Source organism: Schistocerca nitens, chromosome 6 (genome assembly GCF_023898315.1).
Source record: "Schistocerca nitens isolate TAMUIC-IGC-003100 chromosome 6, iqSchNite1.1, whole genome shotgun sequence".
NCBI lineage: Eukaryota > Metazoa > Arthropoda > Insecta > Orthoptera > Acrididae > Schistocerca > Schistocerca nitens.
The window spans coordinates 596,200,226-596,218,414 of record NC_064619.1 but is presented as its reverse complement, the minus strand read 5'-3'; positions in this window follow the sequence as shown (position 1 = coordinate 596,218,414).

Genomic DNA, 18,189 nt, shown 5'->3' with positions numbered 1-18,189 from the left:
GTTCTACCATACAGCGAGACCTGCAGAGATGGTGGTCTGGATTGCTGAACACACCGGTACCTCTAATACCAAGTAGCGCGTCCTTTTGCATTGATGCATGCCTGTATTCGTCGTGGCATACTATCCACAAGTTCATCAAGGCGCTTTTGGTCCAGACTGTCCCACTCCTCAACGGCGATTCGGTGTAGATCCCTCGGAGTGGTTGGTGGGTCACGCCTTCCATAAACAGCCCTTTTCAATCTATTCCAGGCATGTTCAATAGGGTTCATGTCTGGAGAACATGCTGGCCTCTATAGTCAAACGGTTGTCGTTATCGCCGGCCGCTGTGATCGAGCGGTTCGAGGCTCTTCAGTCCGGAACCACGCGGGTGCTAAGGTCGCAGGTCTGAATCCTGCCTCGGGCATGGATGTGTGTGATGTGCTTAGGTTAGTTAGGTTTAAGTAGTTGTAAGTCTAGGGTACTGATGACTTCAAATGTTAAGTCCCATAGCGCTTAGAGCCATTTGAACCATTTTGATGCCGTTATCCTGAAGGGAGTCATTCACAAGAAGTGCACGAGGGGTGCGCGGGTGTGCGAATTGTCGTCTGTGAAGACGAATGCCTCGCCAATATTCTACCGATATGGTTGCACTATCAGTCGGAGGATGGCATTCACGTATCGTACAGTCGTTAAGACTCCTTCCGTGACTACCAGCGGCGTACGTCGGTCCCACATAATGCCACACCAAAACAGCAGGGAACCACCAACTTGCTTCACTCGCTGGACAGTGCGTCAAAGGCGTACAGCCTGACCGGGTTGCCTCCAAACAAGTCTCCGACGGTTGTCTGGTTGAAAGCATATGCGACACTCATCGGTGAAGAGAACGTGATGCCAGTCCTGGGCGGTCAATTCGGCAAGTTGTTGGGGCAATCTGTACCGCGCTGCATGGTGTCGTGGTTGCAAAGGTGGATCCCGCCACGGAGTCCTGAGTGAGGTTGCGTATCATATAGCCTATTGTGCACAGTTGCGCGACTGCTACGGTCGCAGGTTCGAATCCTGCCTGGGGCATGGATGTGTGTGATGTCCTTAGGTTAGTTGGGTTTAAGTAGTTCTAAGTTCTAGGGGACTGATGACCACAGATGTTAAGTCCCATAGTGCTCAGAGCCATTTGAACCATTTGTGCACAGTTTGAGTCGTAACGCGACGTCCTGTGGCTGCACGAAAAGCATTATTCGACATGGTGGCGTTTATTTCAGGGTTCCTCCGAGCCATAATCCGTAGGTAGCAGTCATCCACTGCAGTAGTAGCCCTTGGGCAGTCTGAGCAAGGCATGTCATCGACAGTTCCTGTCTCGCTGTATCTCCTTCATGGTCGAACAACATCGCCTGGGCACTTCCCTTGTTGGGAGCCCTTCTTGACTCAAAGTAACAATGTGGACGTAATCGAACCGCGGTATTGACCGTATAGGCATGGCTGAACTACAGACGACACGAGCCGTGTACCTCCTTCCTGTTGGAATGACGGGAAGTGATCGGCTGTCTGACCACCTCCATCTAATAGGCGCCGCTCATGCATGTTTCCCTCTTGGGGCGGGTTTAGTGACGTCTCTGAACAGTCAAAGGGATTGTGTCTGTGATACAATATCCACAGTGAACGTCTATCTTCAGGAGTTCTGGGAACTGGGGTGATGCAAAAATTTTATTGTTGGGTGTATTGGTTTTATTTTTTTTAAAGCCACTTACCTAGAAGTTGATGGCGGGGCACAACGAATTCAAATTTGTCATTCTCTTAAAACAGACAGAAACCACACGAAAATCATCGTCGTAACTAAGACATTGGAAATATTTTATTTGTGTGACAATGTTCTCCATTATCCTTGACGGAAAACAATATTTTTGTATATGTATGTACGGCCGCAGTATGTATGAGTGGATATTGTGGTGAAAAAAGTCATGGGATACCTCCCAAGATCGTGTCGGATCTCTTTTTGCTCGGTTGCTCGACGTACTGCGCCAACTCGACGTGGCATCAACTCAACAAGCCGTTGGAAGCCCCTATAGAAATATCGAGCCTTTCTGTCTCTGTGCAGGAACTGTCCTATCGATTAAGTCCAATAAATATTGGACGCGACTGCTGTCTGGCGATCTGGGTGTCCAGATCCTTCGCTCGAATCACACCAATCGTCAACAATTGCGACCCGCTGAGGTAATGCATTCTCATCTACAAAAAAACTGTCCATGAATGGCTGCAAGTGGTATCCGAGTAGCCGAACAGAAGTATTCTCCGTCAGTGATCGTTTCAGTTCGACCAGAGGACTCAGAGCATTCCGTAGCCACCACCAGTTTGCACAGTGCCTTGTTGACAACGTGGGTCCATGGCTTCGTGGGGTCTGTACCACACCTGAACCCTCCCATTAACTCTTACCAACCGATACCGATACTCTTATGCCGGGCCACGGTTTTGCCAGTCGTCTAAGGTCCAAGAAATATGGCCACGATTCCAGGAAAGGTGCTGCAAAGCTGTGACGTGCTGCTGGCAGAGACACCCGCGCCGGCCGTCTACTGCCATAGCCCACTGACGTCCAGTTTAACAGCACAGTCCTAACGGATACCTTCACCATACGTCCCACATTGATTTGTGTGGTCATTTCATGGAGTGTTACTTGTCCTTTAGCACTGACAGTTCTACAACTCTACGCAGACGCCGCTACTCCCGGCCGTTAAATGAAGTCTGTCGGCCACTGCGCTGCCAGTGCTGAGTCGTAATGTCTGAAATCTCGTATTCTCGCCACACTCTTCACACTGTGAATCTCGAAATATTGAGTTTCTTAACGATTTCCGAAATGAAATATCCCATTCGTCTAGCTCCAACTACCATTCCATGTTCGAAGTCTGCGCCGATAATCACGTCGGAAACCTTTTCACACGAATCACGAGAGGGCAAATGTCAGCTCCGCTAATGCACGGCCGCTTTACATCTTGTGTAACGTGACACTAACGTCATCTCCATCTGTGCACGTCGCTATCCCACGACCTCTGTCAGTGTGTTTTTGCGTGTATGTATACTGATTAGTCGAAAATTTATGACTACTTGTTTCTTAGTGTATCCATCCTCATCTGGCGGGTTTCTGAAGGTATTTAACTACTGATTACACAATTCCCGTCAATCACGGGCGTGTCGTTGTGCGCTCGGAGTTTGTGACCCACAACATTTGTTCCATCGGTTACAGATCGGGCGACTGTCTTGACGAATACACGAACGTGAGTTCACTCACTGTAACACGATACTGGCCTTCTGATACTGTGCAGTGTCGACAGTGAAAGTGCTTTAGCTGTCGCGGAAGTCATCAAGCATTAAAGGATGCAGGTGGTTCGGAATAGCGTTCATGTGGGCCACAGCTGTAATAGTATATTCCATTACTGCGAAAGATTCCATGGCAGCCAAGCTGAATGTCCCTTATAACAGAAAACTGCCACCAACGATCTGAGCCTAAGGCATGATTCAGTATCGAGCAGCATTTCGCCTAGATCACGGCATATCAGGACACTACGGCATGATGGAACAGGAGACGTCTGTCATCTGACATGCGAATGTTTCCACTTTTCTAAGGTCCCATCTCGATGATCCAATGCCCACTGCAATCGTAACTGACGATACACAGTATAGGTGGTGCCTGTTGTTTGGGATACCATTTTCATCATGTACCGACTCTGAATCAAGGTACGAAGAAATTAAAGGTATTAGCTGCCATTGGCCATTGATTTATGCATACTAGGCAGATCGACTGACTACTACGCCATCCGGACACAGTCTTCACCAGAACAACGTAGACAACAATCACATGCCTCTCATCAGAACCAAATTGGCAACTCACACCACACACACCTTGCTCAACAGCTTCATTACTCGTGGCATCTCATTGACTTCCATAACTCCAAAGATCATACATCACATAAATAATTACGGCGATGACAGCCAATGACCGCTTGAGTGCAGATGCCCACCAATCTCGAACTGTGACGGGAATTTGTGAGATATCTCGAGTAATGAGGCTAAAGAGCAGGGGCACTACATCAGTATCGTGTGATATAATTTCAGTATGAAGGGAGGCATGTTAGGGTAGTCCATGTTTTATGGTGACCACTGCGTTCTGATGGTATAGTGGTCAGCACAGCTGCCTACCAAGCAGGTGACCCGACTTCGAACCCCAGTCTGGCACAAACTTTCAATTTCCCCTATTGATATACAACGATGCTCACTCGTAGCTAATGTCTTGCATTCCTTTGTGTGGTAATTGACAAGGTTGTCTTGTCAATTTGTGAACATGCAAGAGTCGTCTGTAGTGGAGGCCAGTGTTTAAAAAATGCGCTGAATAGCGTTCTTCGAAATCCTTCACTAAACTCTGTAGTTCCGTCTGTCACATACCATTGCCTCTCACACTGTACAGATTAAGCAAGCTTCCGATAATGTTCAGTGAAGAGGCATGGACTTCGGACAATTGTTCTGCGGTTTCACTCTCCTTCGAACACTTTCCGTATATACTCACATCAGTAGCCTGTGAACAGTCGACCAGCAATGGCGTTTCTAAAACGCTCGCTCCCAAGTGGTAGGCCTTAACGATGTACCCTCTATCAAGATCTCCTTTTTTTTCTTTGACTCCTCAGTCTTCTGACTCGTTTTACGCTGCCCGCCATAAATTCCTCTCCTGTGATACTGTGCCAATCTCTTTATCTGTGAATATCACTTGCAGCCTACATCCTCACTCATTTGTTGGATGTATTCTAACTTCTGTTTTCGTGTACTGTTTCTATCCTCTACAGCACCCTCTAGCACCATGGATGTTATTCCCTGATGTTTTAAAAGAAGTGCTTCAATTCTGTCCCTTCTTCTTGTCCACCTAATTTACAATATTCTTCTGTAGCACCACATATCAAATGCTTTGATTCTTTTGTGTTCCATTTTCCCCACAATCGACGTTTCACTACCATACAATGCTGTGCTGTAAATGTACGTTATCAGAAATTTCTTCCTCATCATAAGACCTATGTTTGCTACTAGTAGACTTCTCTTGCCAGCAATGCCCTTTTTTCCACTGCTAATCCGCTTTTAATGTCCTCCTTGTTCCACCCGTCGTGGATTAGTTTGCTACCTAGGCAGCAGAATTCCTTACCTTTGTCTTCTTCGTGATCATCAGTCCTGATGTTCAGTTTATCGGTGTTTTCATTTCTGCTGTTTCTCATTACTTTCGCCTTTCTTCGATTTACTATCAGTCCGTATTCTGTACTCATTAGACTGTCCATTCTATTCAGCAGATCCTGTAATTCTTCTTCATCTTCAATGAGGATAGCTATGCCATCAGCGTATCTTTTCATTGTTATCCTTTCACCTTGAATTTTAATTCCACTCTTCAAACTTTCTTCTAATCTTGTGATTGCTTCTTCGATGTATAAATTGAAGAGCAGGGGAGAAAGACTACATCCATGTCTTACATCAGTTTTAATCCGAGCACTTCGTTCTTGGTTTCCACTCTTATTGTTTCCTCTCAGTTTCTGTATATATTGTGAATTATGCGTCTTTTACTGTAGCTTGTGTATGTGTATCTGTGCGTATTGAACATGGAACCTAGAAACGACGGAGAGGCTTCGTCCCGCCGTAGCACTCAGTGGTCCACAACTCCACAAGAGGCCACAGCAGTCCACCCACCCGGCCGGCGCCCCACACCGAACCCAGGGTTATTGTGCGGTTCGGCCTCCGATGGACTCTCACCCCCTGCCCCGGGAACGTCTCACGCCAGACGAGTGTAAACGCAAATGATTGGGTGGTAGAGTAATTATGGTTTACGCCTACATGGATACAGTGTGTGCGCAGCAATCGCCGACATAGTGTAACTGAGGCCGAATAAGGGGAACTAGCCCGCATTCGCCGAGGCAGATGGAAAACTACATTAAAAACAACCCACAGGCTGGCCGGAACACCGGATCTCGACACAAATGCTGCGGGCGGATTCGTGCTGGGGAACGGCACGCCTTCCCGCTAGGGTAGCAGCACGTTAGACCATGCGACTAGATTGGCGGGCGTTTTACTGTAGCGTACTCTTATTTTCCTCAGAATTTCGAACATTTTGCGCCATTTGACATTATCGAATGCTTTTTACAGGTTGACTAATCCTGTGGATGTGTCCTGATTTTTCTTAAAACTTGCTTCTACTATCAACCGCGACGTTATAACTGCCTGTCTCCTACCTTTCCTAAATCCAAACTGGTCGTCATAAAACCAGTACTCTATTTTCTTTTCTACTGTTTTGTGTATTATTCCTGTAAGCAACTTGGATGCATAGCCTGTCGAGCTGCTTGTGTGATGACTCTCGCACTTGTCAGCCCTTTCAATGGTCGGAATTGTGGAAATAATGCGCCAGAATCTTAAATTCCAGACACCAAACTGAATAGTCCTTTTTCTTCCATTTCCCCCAACTGCTCTAAAATTGCAGTGGAATATTATCAATCCCTACTGCCTTATCCGATGTTAAATCTTCCAATACTCTTTTAAACTGTAATTGTAACTTGGATTCCCTATCTCTTCTATATCGACTCGTATTTCTTGTTCTATCGCGTCATTAGATAAGTATTCCCCTTCACAGAGGCCTTCAATGTACTCTTTCCATCTATCTGCTCTCTTCTTTGCATTTAACAGTGGAATTACCACTGCATTCTCAATGATAACACATTTGCTTTTAATTGATTTGTCTTTTCTGTATGCTTCGTCAGTCATTCCGCCAGTCATTTATTTTCCGATGCTTTTACATTTTTCATGCAGAAATTTCGCCTTAGCTTCCCTGCACTCAGAATTTGATGTCTGTGGTACTGAAAAACCCAACCCCGGATTTGTTGGTAGATCTACGTCGTCCATTAAATAAGGGTTGTTGAGATTACATTACATACATTCTCCGTTGCACAGACACAGTAATGGAGAAAAACACGTCAGGTAAACGATATTCAGAGGAGTTCTTTTTGACATAGATATTTGTGTAAAAAGGAAATGTAAGCCACACAGTGCCACAGACAATAACGCTGCTGGCGGGTTTCATGGCTGCCATAAGTAGATACTGATCCGAGGGATGCTATCCAATGCTTCTTGTTGCTCTGTACGTTGATGCTGTTGATGATGACGATGATTGTCTGGGACAGATGTCCGGGAATCACCAGCTGAGGAATTTCGGCCACCGAGTTGTAAGTCTTCTAGGATGACTCCACACTGGCCAACTTGCATGTCGCTGATGATGATGATAACACAACACCCAATACCCAAATGGAGAAAATATCTGTCCCAGTCGGGAATCAAACCCGGATTCTCTGAATGCCAGTCAGACGCGCTGGCTCCTCAGCTAAAGGGTCAGACCGTACATGGACGTAAGGTGCAATGGCGGGACGTTACAAACTAATAACCTAAGACAACATGTGGTCTTGCGGAAATTTATTTATTGTGCTCCTTATTGACTTAACCTGATCAAATTACGGCCTGTGCACCCACTATCATTTCTTATCAGTGTTTTACCCAAGCAATACACACGGTAACATAAGGAAGATAATCATTTTAGTATGACATACAGTAATGGGATATATATGCAGTAATTGAGAACGGAACGAGATAGGACGCTAGCCTAGCCCAGTGTTACAGAAGTTATGCATCGAGCAAGCAGTGAAGGTAACCAAACAGAAATTAGGCAAGGGAAGTATAGTTCAAGGAGCAGAAATAAATTTTTTTACGTTTGCTGAGTTTACTGCATTTCTGTCAGAGACATTGTATGATGAGGAATAACTGCTAAACGGAATGGGTTTTGTCTTATAAAGAGGTTGTAAGATAAACATCAGCAAATGAAAAAGAAAGATATTGGAATCTAGTGAGATTAAATGAGGCGATACTGAGGGATTTAGATCAGAAAACAAGACACTAGAGGTAGTTGAAGAGTTTTGCTACCTGGACAGCAAAATTGCTGATGATGATCGAAGAAAAGAGGATACAAATTCAGGCTGCCTATAACACGAAACGAATTTCTGAAAAAGAAGATACATAGATTTAAGTGTCTGGAGATCTTTTCTGGAGGTATTTAGTAGGGGTGTAGCAGTGTGTGGAAGTGAACCGTCGATGATATGATGTCAGACTACAAGAGAATTGAACGTTTGAAATTTGACGCTACGAAGAATGCTGAAGATTGAGTAACTGATATCCAAGTACTGATTTCAACAGCAGAAAAAGTTCAACAGCAGAAAAAGTTCAACAGCAGAAAAAGTTCAACAGCAGAAAAAGGATATTTATACTTTAACTTCATTAAAAGAAAGGTAATAGGTAGAACATGTACTAAAGCGTCAAGGAATCGACAGTTTGCTAATTTGTGTGCTTGTGTGTGTGTGTGTGTTTGTGTGTGTGTGTGTGTGTGTGTGTGTGTGTGTGTGTGTGTGTGTGTGTGTGTATGTGTGTAGGATGTGGGAGAGGGCGAGAATGGTAGAGGAAGATTATGTAATGAACACAGCAACCAGGTTGCACTAATTGCTTGGATATGTACCAGACCTTGGGCTGAAGCTTACAACAACAACATATGATAATGAAATTATAGTAATGTAATTAAACAATTCTTGTAACAGGATTTGGATATGTCTCATCCCTTTGAAAGTAACAGAAATGACGAATAACTAATGGGGATAAAACTAGTTGTTTATTATTACTCCAGATATTAATGATTACAACAGAGACAGTAAAAGACAAAATATATATTAATTTGAGTAGGTAAAGAAAGTAGTGTTCAATGTTACGTAAGAATGGTATTAGAGGGGAATGTTCTTGCCAAGTGTGCATTTCCTTAATCATGGGAAAAGAGAACATTAAGGGAAAGCAATGAAAGTTGCTAACAAGTTATAGCGTTTGAGGGATGAAGAATCCGAGCAGACAAATCAGATGTCTGAACACAGTAACAGCACTTTTCACAGAATTCTCCCACGAGGCACACTTAGCTGGTGGTCCTCGTAGTAAGACCTCAACTACTGCCTGAAGAACATTCAGTACTCTCATCGCGAGCGCAGCAGGAGAAGTAACTGGTGATAATGCTAGAGGCTGACTGACACCTTCACCAAACTATGCTGTTCGCTGAATCCTGTATCCAACCACTACTCCAATTGCCAGTATGCCAGCCAAGCATCGTTTGGTAACACTACAATACCCAAGTAAAACTCTTGCCAGTGCAGTGATGTCGTGCTATTCTCTCAAAGTAATAAGCTAAGACTCGGCAATGTATTGTCCTAGCGCTACACACTTTGAAAGTCTCGACAAAAGAAATATAAGATGTTAAGTACTGAATCACGGAAGTTAGCTAGTTAGAAACCCGTGTCAGCAAAGCAGTAAACTATGAAAAATGAAGTCGTGAGAACAGCTTGTACATCGAACTATAGGTATAAGATAAATTCTCAGTTTAATCCTATGGGCGTATCAGAATTACGGCGGCGATATGAGGAGGAAGTGGCGACCGATGACATGCCAGTGGCCCACCGTGGGGAGAAACTCCCAGCGTTGAAAGTCAACATGGCAGCTGGTGACAGCGGGGATCGCAGCTGGTGGAGAGGCACTCACGGATACCGAAGGAGGCCTAAAGTAGGACGTTACGACACAGTTTTAGAGGTAGGAACCCCTTCAATTGGCTTTGGACGGACGAGTCCATGAGGTATATTTTGGGGGAAAAGTAGTCCCCTGTAAGATTTGCTGTGGCAGGAGGTGGGAGATTAACTACCTTTATTAAAATTCTGTTTCATATTATGCTCTATGTGCCTTTATAACAGAGAAGGTCAGAGCTGCAAGTATATTTGATATCTAGTAAATGAGGGTGGCTTACATCACTCACAGCGCGCAGAGGTGGGAAAGGAGATGCGCCGCCATTGTTAGAAGAGACGCGGTGGATCGCTCGACTCGGGCAGACACGTGGAAATGGCTCTCTGTCAAAAAGACAGAACTCGCTTTGTTGTTGCTCATCCCTTGCGAGTAGCGTTTTCTGAGCTACATTCGCGTGGGGTGTGACTTTGAATACATGCAGTAAGTATATTCATGAAGATGCAAAGCTATTTCTTGTTGCTGATGATACAAGTGTAGTAATCACACCCAAGAAGCAAGAATCAGCTGCGGAAATTGCAAATAGTGTCTTTCACAAAATTGTTAAGTGGTTCTCTGCAAATGGACTCTCGCTAAATTTTCAGAAAACACAATTTACACTACTCTGTACAGTAAATGGCGTAACACCACTGATAAATATAGACCATGAACGGAAGTCTGTAGCTAAGGCAGAGTACTGAAAATTTCTGGGTGTGTGCATTGATTAGAAGTTGAATTGTAAGAGACACATCTATGATCTGCTGAAAAATGTTTGGGTCACCTACTTATGCTATTAGGTTTACTGCAAATTTTGGTGATAAACATTTCAGTAAATAAGCCTACTATGCCTGTTTTCATTCACTGCTCCCATGTGGCATCATATTTTGGGGCAATTCGTCACTAAGAGAGAAGGTATTCATTGCACAAAAGCGTGTCATCAGAATAGTAGTAGCTGGAGCCCATCTTGCAGACGTTTATTTAAGGAACTCGGGATATTCACAGTACCTTCGCAATACATATATTCACTTATGAAATTTGTCATTAATAACCGATCCGAAATCAAAAATAACAGCGAAGTGCATAGCTGAAACACTAGAAGAAAGTGTGATATTCACTATCCTGGATCAAATTTCACTTTGGCACAGAAAGGATTGAATTATGCTGCCACAAAAGTCTTTGGTCATTTGCCAAATACTTTTAAAAGTCTGACAGGTAGCCAAACAATATTTAAAAGCAAATTAAAAGAATTTTTGAATGATAATAGATGAATTCTTAGATATGAACTTTAACAAAAGTTAATTAATAAATTAATTATTTTGTGTAAACAAAACTTACGTTAAAGTGACGCGTTTCACATCATTACGAAATGTCATATTCATGATCTTTGGAGCAAGTATTAACGTATGTATGTACAAACTGAAGAAGTTAGACGCAAACAGTCAAAGAGCCAAGCGGATGTTTGTTACGTCACACCACGACTGAGGATGCAAGGCAAGTGGTTTGCGGTTTCCTTGGAGGCTGTGCATTACTGAAGTGTTATGTTGTGAACGTTGAAGACATTATGGTTACGACTCGTCGTTTACGGTAGTGGTATCGGTTTGGGGAATAATTAGCTGTTGCTTTCAGCTATCGAAAATATCCCGACCAGATTTCACAAGTTCCGGGTGGCAAGGCAAGGCAGGGCAAGGCAAGGCTGAAAGTACTAAAGAAGGTTCCCGACGTATATCGGCGGTGTCGTAGAATTTAAATACTTACATGGCTGAGGGATCATGCAATACATTGTTCTGTTGGTAGCGCCCCTGCCTCATCAGTGTCCGCTTCTTGAAGTCTGATACACGCCATTTTGAAGGGTGTGTTGTTGTAAGGAAGACTGTACAATCGCTGATTCTAGGACACCAGGCCTCCATAACATAGCTCACTTCTACCAGGATTAGGAACCATTTGTTTGGTAGTGGTGGACCTATTCCCAAGTGTGGTTGTATGTAAATACACTCCTGGAAATGGAAAAAAGAACACATTGACACTGGTGTGTCAGACCCACCATACTTGCTCCGGACACTGCGAGAGGGCTGTACAAGCAATGATCACACGCACGGCACAGCGGACACACCAGGAACCGCGGTGTTGGCCGTCGAATGGCGCTAGCTGCGCAGCATTTGTGCACCGCCGCCGTCAGTGTCAGCCAGTTTGCCGTGGCATACGGAGCTCCCTCGCAGTCTTTAACACTGGTAGCATGCCGCGACAGCGTGGACGTGAACCGTATGTGCAGTTGACGGACTTTGAGCGAGGGCGTATAGTGGGCATGCGGGAGGCCGGGTGGACGTACCGCCGAATTGCTCAACACGTGGGGCGTGAGGTCTCCACAGTACATCGATGTTGTCGCCAGTGGTCGGCGGAAGGTGCACGTGCCCGTCGACCTGGGACCGGACCGCAGCGACGCACGGATGCACGCCAAGACCGTAGGATCCTACGCAGTGCCGTAGGGGACCGCACCGCCACTTCCCAGCAAATTAGGGACACTGTTGCTCCTGGGGTATCGGCGAGGACCATTCGCAACCGTCTCCATGAAGCTGGGCTACGGTCCCGCACACCGTTAGGCCGTCTTCCGCTCACGCCCCAACATCGTGCAGCCCGCCTCCAGTGGTGTCGCGACAGGCGTGAATGGAGGGACGAATGGAGACGTGTCGTCTTCAGCGATGAGAGTCGCTTCTGCCTTGGTGCCAATGATGGTCGTATGCGTGTTTGGCGCCGTGCAGGTGAGCGCCACAATCAGGACTGCATACGACCGAGGCACACAGGGCCAACACCCGGCATCATGGTGTGGGGAGCGATCTCCTACACTGGCCGTACACCACTGGTGATCGTCGAGGGGACACTGAATAGTGCACGGTACATCCAAACCGTCATCGAACCCATCGTTCTACCATTCCTAGACCGGCAAGGGAACTTGCTGTTCCAACAGGACAATGCACGTCCGCATGTATCCCGTACCACCCAACGTGCTCTAGAAGGTGTAAGTCAACTACCCTGGCCAGCAAGATCTCCGGATCTGTCCCCCATTGAGCATGTTTGGGACTGGATGAAGCGTCGTCTCACGCGGTCTGCACGTCCAGCACGAACGCTGGTCCAACTGAGGCTCCAGGTGGAAATGGCATGGCAAGCCGTTCCACAGGACTACATCCAGCATCTCTACGATCGTCTCCATGGGAGAATAGCAGCCTGCATTGCTGCGAAAGGTGGATATACACTGTACTAGTGCCGACATTGTGCATGCTCTGTTGCCTGTGTCTATGTGCCTGTGGTTCTGTCAGTGTGATCATGTGATGTATCTGACCCCAGGAATGTGTCAATAAAGTTTCCCCTTCCTGGGACAATGAATTCACGGTGTTCTTATTTCAATTTCCAGGAGTGTAGGTAACAGTAGAATATACGTGTTGGAGTGGAGCATTCAGAGTACGAAAGGGAGGTCAATTGAGGATGACAGATGGATGACGTGTGGTAGACCTTATAAACAAGCAGGGCTGACAGGTAGGTGACTGGACCAAGAGTGCGATGTACCCCTGTTTTGTACCAATTATTATGACACATAGTTGTATTTTAAGGTGCACTGTCGAGTAGAATTTTTCACTACCAGCCTTGATATGAAGAACATGGCAGAAAAAGGTTTCATCCTGGTTGCAGGATTGGGTAATGTTACAAAGTAATACCCAGAGAAATGGCTCTGAGATAATCAATAACAAAATGGTCCCACTGTTTCTTCTTTTTTAATGGAATGGCGTGGTGAAAACACATCGTTTGTGTCAAATTAAGATTTCCACAGGTTAACAATAATCAATCTAGTTGTGTTCCGACTGAGAACATTTTTTTTTAAAAGTAAAACACTGTAATTTACTACATTTCTTTCAGATGATAACTATTTATTTCATTTGTTATATATTACAAACATTCCCTAGGAGGAACTGTTTTACAATTAATATCTATTATTAAAAATAGCTTCACAAAGTGGGTCCTTAAGGGGGGTAGGACGTGAAACAGGCCGACTTGGAGCAGGGGAGGCACCACAGGACATTTTAATTTACACTGTCTATACTTTTACAAATAAATTCATAAAACTTTGTTAGGATGACCAGGACGGATCCAGGATTCACATTCAAAGCAGAGGAAGTTCAAAAACATGACAAAACAAATTGTTTACATGTGAAATTTCATCATTTTTTCACTTTGTATTGGCTGCATTTGTTGCTGTAGGTACACTTTTCTTCATAAGTAAGAGAGATTCTTGGATTAATTTTGCACAGCATACAAACCATACTTACAGGTGTATGAAAGTCTAGAATTTCGCAAATCTGTTAATAACTGTGGTAAGAATTGAGATAATTTATTATAAAATTCGAGTTTTCTCTAAACACGAAGTTTAAAACGTAACAGCCCATTCATTCATCCATAGATTAAACAAATTCTAGAGTTTTATACACCTGTAAGTATGGTTTGTAAGCTGTGCAAATTTCATCGAAGACTCTCTCTTACTTATGAAGAAAAGTGTACCTATAGCAACAAATGCAGCCAACAGTAAGTGAAAAAAAAATCATGAAATTTCACATTGAAAAAAATATTATTTTTTCGTGTTTTTGAACTTCCACTGCTATGAGTATGAATCCTGAATCCTTCCTGGTCATGCTGACAAAGTTTTATGAATTTATTTGTAAAAGTATAGACAGTACAAACTAAAATGTCCTGTGGTGCCTCTCCTTCTCGAAGTCGGCCAGTTTGACGTCCTACCCCCCTTAAACTGAGTTTCACTACAAAAAGGTACCCAATCTAGGTATAAATCCAATCCGACACTACACGAACAGCCTACAGAAATGTTTCCTAGAGGACGAGAAAAGCTCAGGTAATAGTATTTCTGTCATAATTTTTCAGTCTACGGATCCCATAGATGTAGTGACCCAGAAAGATGATGAACGAACAAAATAGCTGATGAGAGTTTATTTAAACATATAAATACTCGCATAGAAACTTTATACAGTATTTTCTAGAGTACTGTAGCCAAAAATTGCAAACGACAACGATGTTCAGTATTTGCTTGTAGTGACCACATTAATGCAAATATATGTTACACGGAACTCATAATGTCTGATACTATCAGAAGTATGTTACATCTTTCGTAGTAAGTGCTCATATGTAGCCGGCCGCGGTGGTCTCGCGGTTCTAGGCGCGCAGTCAGGAACCGTGCGACTGCTACGGTCGCAGGTTCGAATCCTGCCTCGGGCATGGATGTGTGTGATGTCCTTAGGTTGGTTAGGTTTAAGTAGTTCTAAGTTCTAGGGGACTGATGACCTATAATGTTAAGTCCCATAGCGCTCAGAGCCATTTGAACCAAGAAAGTAAAAAGTTGTGGAGCAAAGTAGGGCTGCAGCAGCAATACGCCAGAGTTTCCAATAAACAGTGTCGCTACTCGAAAAAGTGTAATAAGTGGCCTTTGCAGAAGTAGAGGAGAGTAAGGTGCACTGAGTTCTAGAAATAAATTCAGTGAACTGCGGAATTGAAATAAATGAATTTCATACTGCATTCTAAGCAACCCGGATATGCCTGAAGTTCAGTTTTTGGTGTGGGATAACGGATAATTCTGTGAATAACGAAAGAGATATGCTGCTTTATCCCCTATTTAGTGTGAAGTGTTTAGGGGACTCGTGGCCCAGAAAAAAGAAGCAGAAAGTACGATGACGTGCTTTGAAACTCACAAAATTCAATGGAAGTATGCTGTTAATGCATTATTGAAAGCACTCTTGAATACAAATAGTTTTACACTGATGTACATACATCAAAACAGGATCATGACTGTTGCGCATTATGGCGACTAATGCAGTGAGAAGACAGTGAATAACTGCGCCACCAGTTTCTCGGGAGTAGAACTACGGAAAGTTTCAGTGTTCTTTTCACGACCGTTGCAGGAAGAAAGGGTATCGACGGGTTGCGAGAACTACTGTATTTTACAAATACAGATGGTGCTTTCGGCTCCCGATAACTCCCGCAGTCCTCTTAGTCTGATCAAGAATTTATTCAACCGCCGATTGCAGTTTCTTTCAAAGACTGGTAAGTAATGAGATTGGGAACGAATCGCGAACGAGCGGTGCGCGAATAACTCGGAACCCCGGAGCGTTATGACCCGCCGGGCGGCGCCGAGCCGGAGAAATGCCCGCCCTAGAGTTCTCCACGGCCGCCGACGGTTCCCACAGACATCCCAAATTCTGCGTTTCTTTCATCTGTGCTTGTGTGAGGAGCACGCTGTTGTATGTCATATGCGTGAGTCTTGTTATGCGTTCTTGTCGGGAAAAAGCTCTCCACAACAGAGGCTCCGCGACTTCGTAGGGCGTCTTACGTTTTCTCTATTCGAGATATGTATTTTGCGTTGCGGTTTCGGTGCACTCAGCTCTTCTTCACTCGTCCGTATCATAGTGCTGTGCTCCAACATTTTCACTCCGTATTCGTTGCATTTCCTTTCGAGGCGGTTTATGGAGTCGATTTTTGAAATTCGATTGAATGCCTGTAGAACCGACTCGAAAATGTGTTATAAAAACTGATGAGTGTTGGCTACAAGCTATGTGTTGTAGGTCTGCAACGAAAATGCTTCACAGGCAGCTACAATATGGTGAATAATCCCAGAGATTCTTACTCAGTTGGTACTTAACTTATGTTCATCATGTAGATACGATCAAATGCTTTCCGCCTCAGTTAGGCCTAAAATCGAAACTAATAAGAAGCTATGACAGCCACACAGTAACGTCAGTTATACTTTTCTAGCGCAGAAGGTTATGCATTGTCATTACCTGTCTGAACATGATTTTCGTGAAATAAACTTCTACTGAAAACGATAATAAAATCATGAGGTGAGGATATTTTTTGTACTCATCGTTCCCTGACCCCACAACACAGAAAAAACCACCATCAAAATTCATCGCGTTTTTCTTGGCTTATACTGATTTATTAGAGTAAAACTGTAGTATATACTAAGAAAACAAACTGTTTTACATATTACTCACAAGTACAAATATATCATAACCGAAATAGTTTATCTACATCTCTGTGGATAAGTTTGCAACTTCATTTTTCCCCCGAAAACGTTCAAATACAAAACAAATCCACCATGTGTTTGTGACACCTACCGAGTTATAGCACATATGTTTAGGTACACATTGTTCGTATTTGATATATCGAATGCAGTCTCGAAAATAAACCAAGAACATCATCTCGAAACTGCTGATATCAAATCTTTTTAACTCTGTAGGCCTCAAAACCCCAAAATAAAAACCAACTAAAGGGAATATCGACAAATACAGTATGTGATCAAAAGTATCCGGACACCTGGCTGAAAATAATTTACAAGTTCGTGGCGCCTTCCATCGGTAATACTGGAACTCAATGTGATGTTGGCCCACCCTCAGCCTTGATGACAGCTTCCACTCTCGCAGGCATGTTGAATCAGGTGCTGGGAGGTTCTTGGGGACTGACAGCCCATTCTTCAAGGAGTGCTGCACTGAGGAGAGTTATCGATGTCGGTCGGTGAGGCCTGTCACGAAGTCGGCGTTCCAAAACATCCCAAAGGTGTTCTTTAGGATTCAACTCAGGAGTCTGTGCAGGCCCGTCCATAACAGGGATGTTATTGTCGTGTAACCACTCCGCCACAGGCCGTGCATTATGAACAGGTGTTCGATCGTGTTAAAAGATGCAATCGCCATCCCCGAATTGATCTTCAACAATGGGAAGCAAGAAGTCGTTGAAACATCAATGTAGGCCTGTGCTGTGATAGTGCTAAGCAAAGCAACAAGGGGTGCAAGCCCCATCCATGAAAAACACCACCAAACCATAACACCATCGCCTCCGAATTTTACTGCTGGCACTACACAAGCTGGCAGATGATGCTCACCGGGCATTCGCCATACCCACACCCAGCCATCGGATCGCCACATTCTGTACCGTGATTGTCACTCCAATCAACGTTTTTTCACTGTTCAATTGTCCAATGTTTACGCTCCTTACACCGGGCGAGGCGTCGTTTGGCATTTACCAGCGTGATGTATGGCTTATGAGCAACCCCTCGACCATGAAATCAATGTTTTATTACCCCCTGCCTAACTGTCGTAGTACGTGCAGTGCATCCTGATGCAGATGGGAATTCCTGTGTGATGGTATGGATAGATGTCTGCCTTTTACACGTTACGACCCTCTTCAACTGTTGGCGGTCTCTGTCAGTCAACAGACAAGGTCGGCCTGTACGCTTTTGTGCTGCACGTGTCCCTTCACGTTTCCACTCCACTATCACATCGGAAAGAGTTGACCTTGGGATGTTTAGGAGTGTGGAAATCTGGAGTACAGACGTATAACACAAGTGACATCCAATCACCAGACCACATTGGAAGGCCGCGAGTTATGCGGAGCTGAGCTCCCATTCTGCTCTCTCACGATGACTAATGACTACTGAAGTCACTGATATGGAGTACCTGGCAATAGGTGGCAGCACAATGCACCTAAAATGAGAAACGTATGTTTTTGGGGGTGTCCGGATACTTTTGATCACATCGT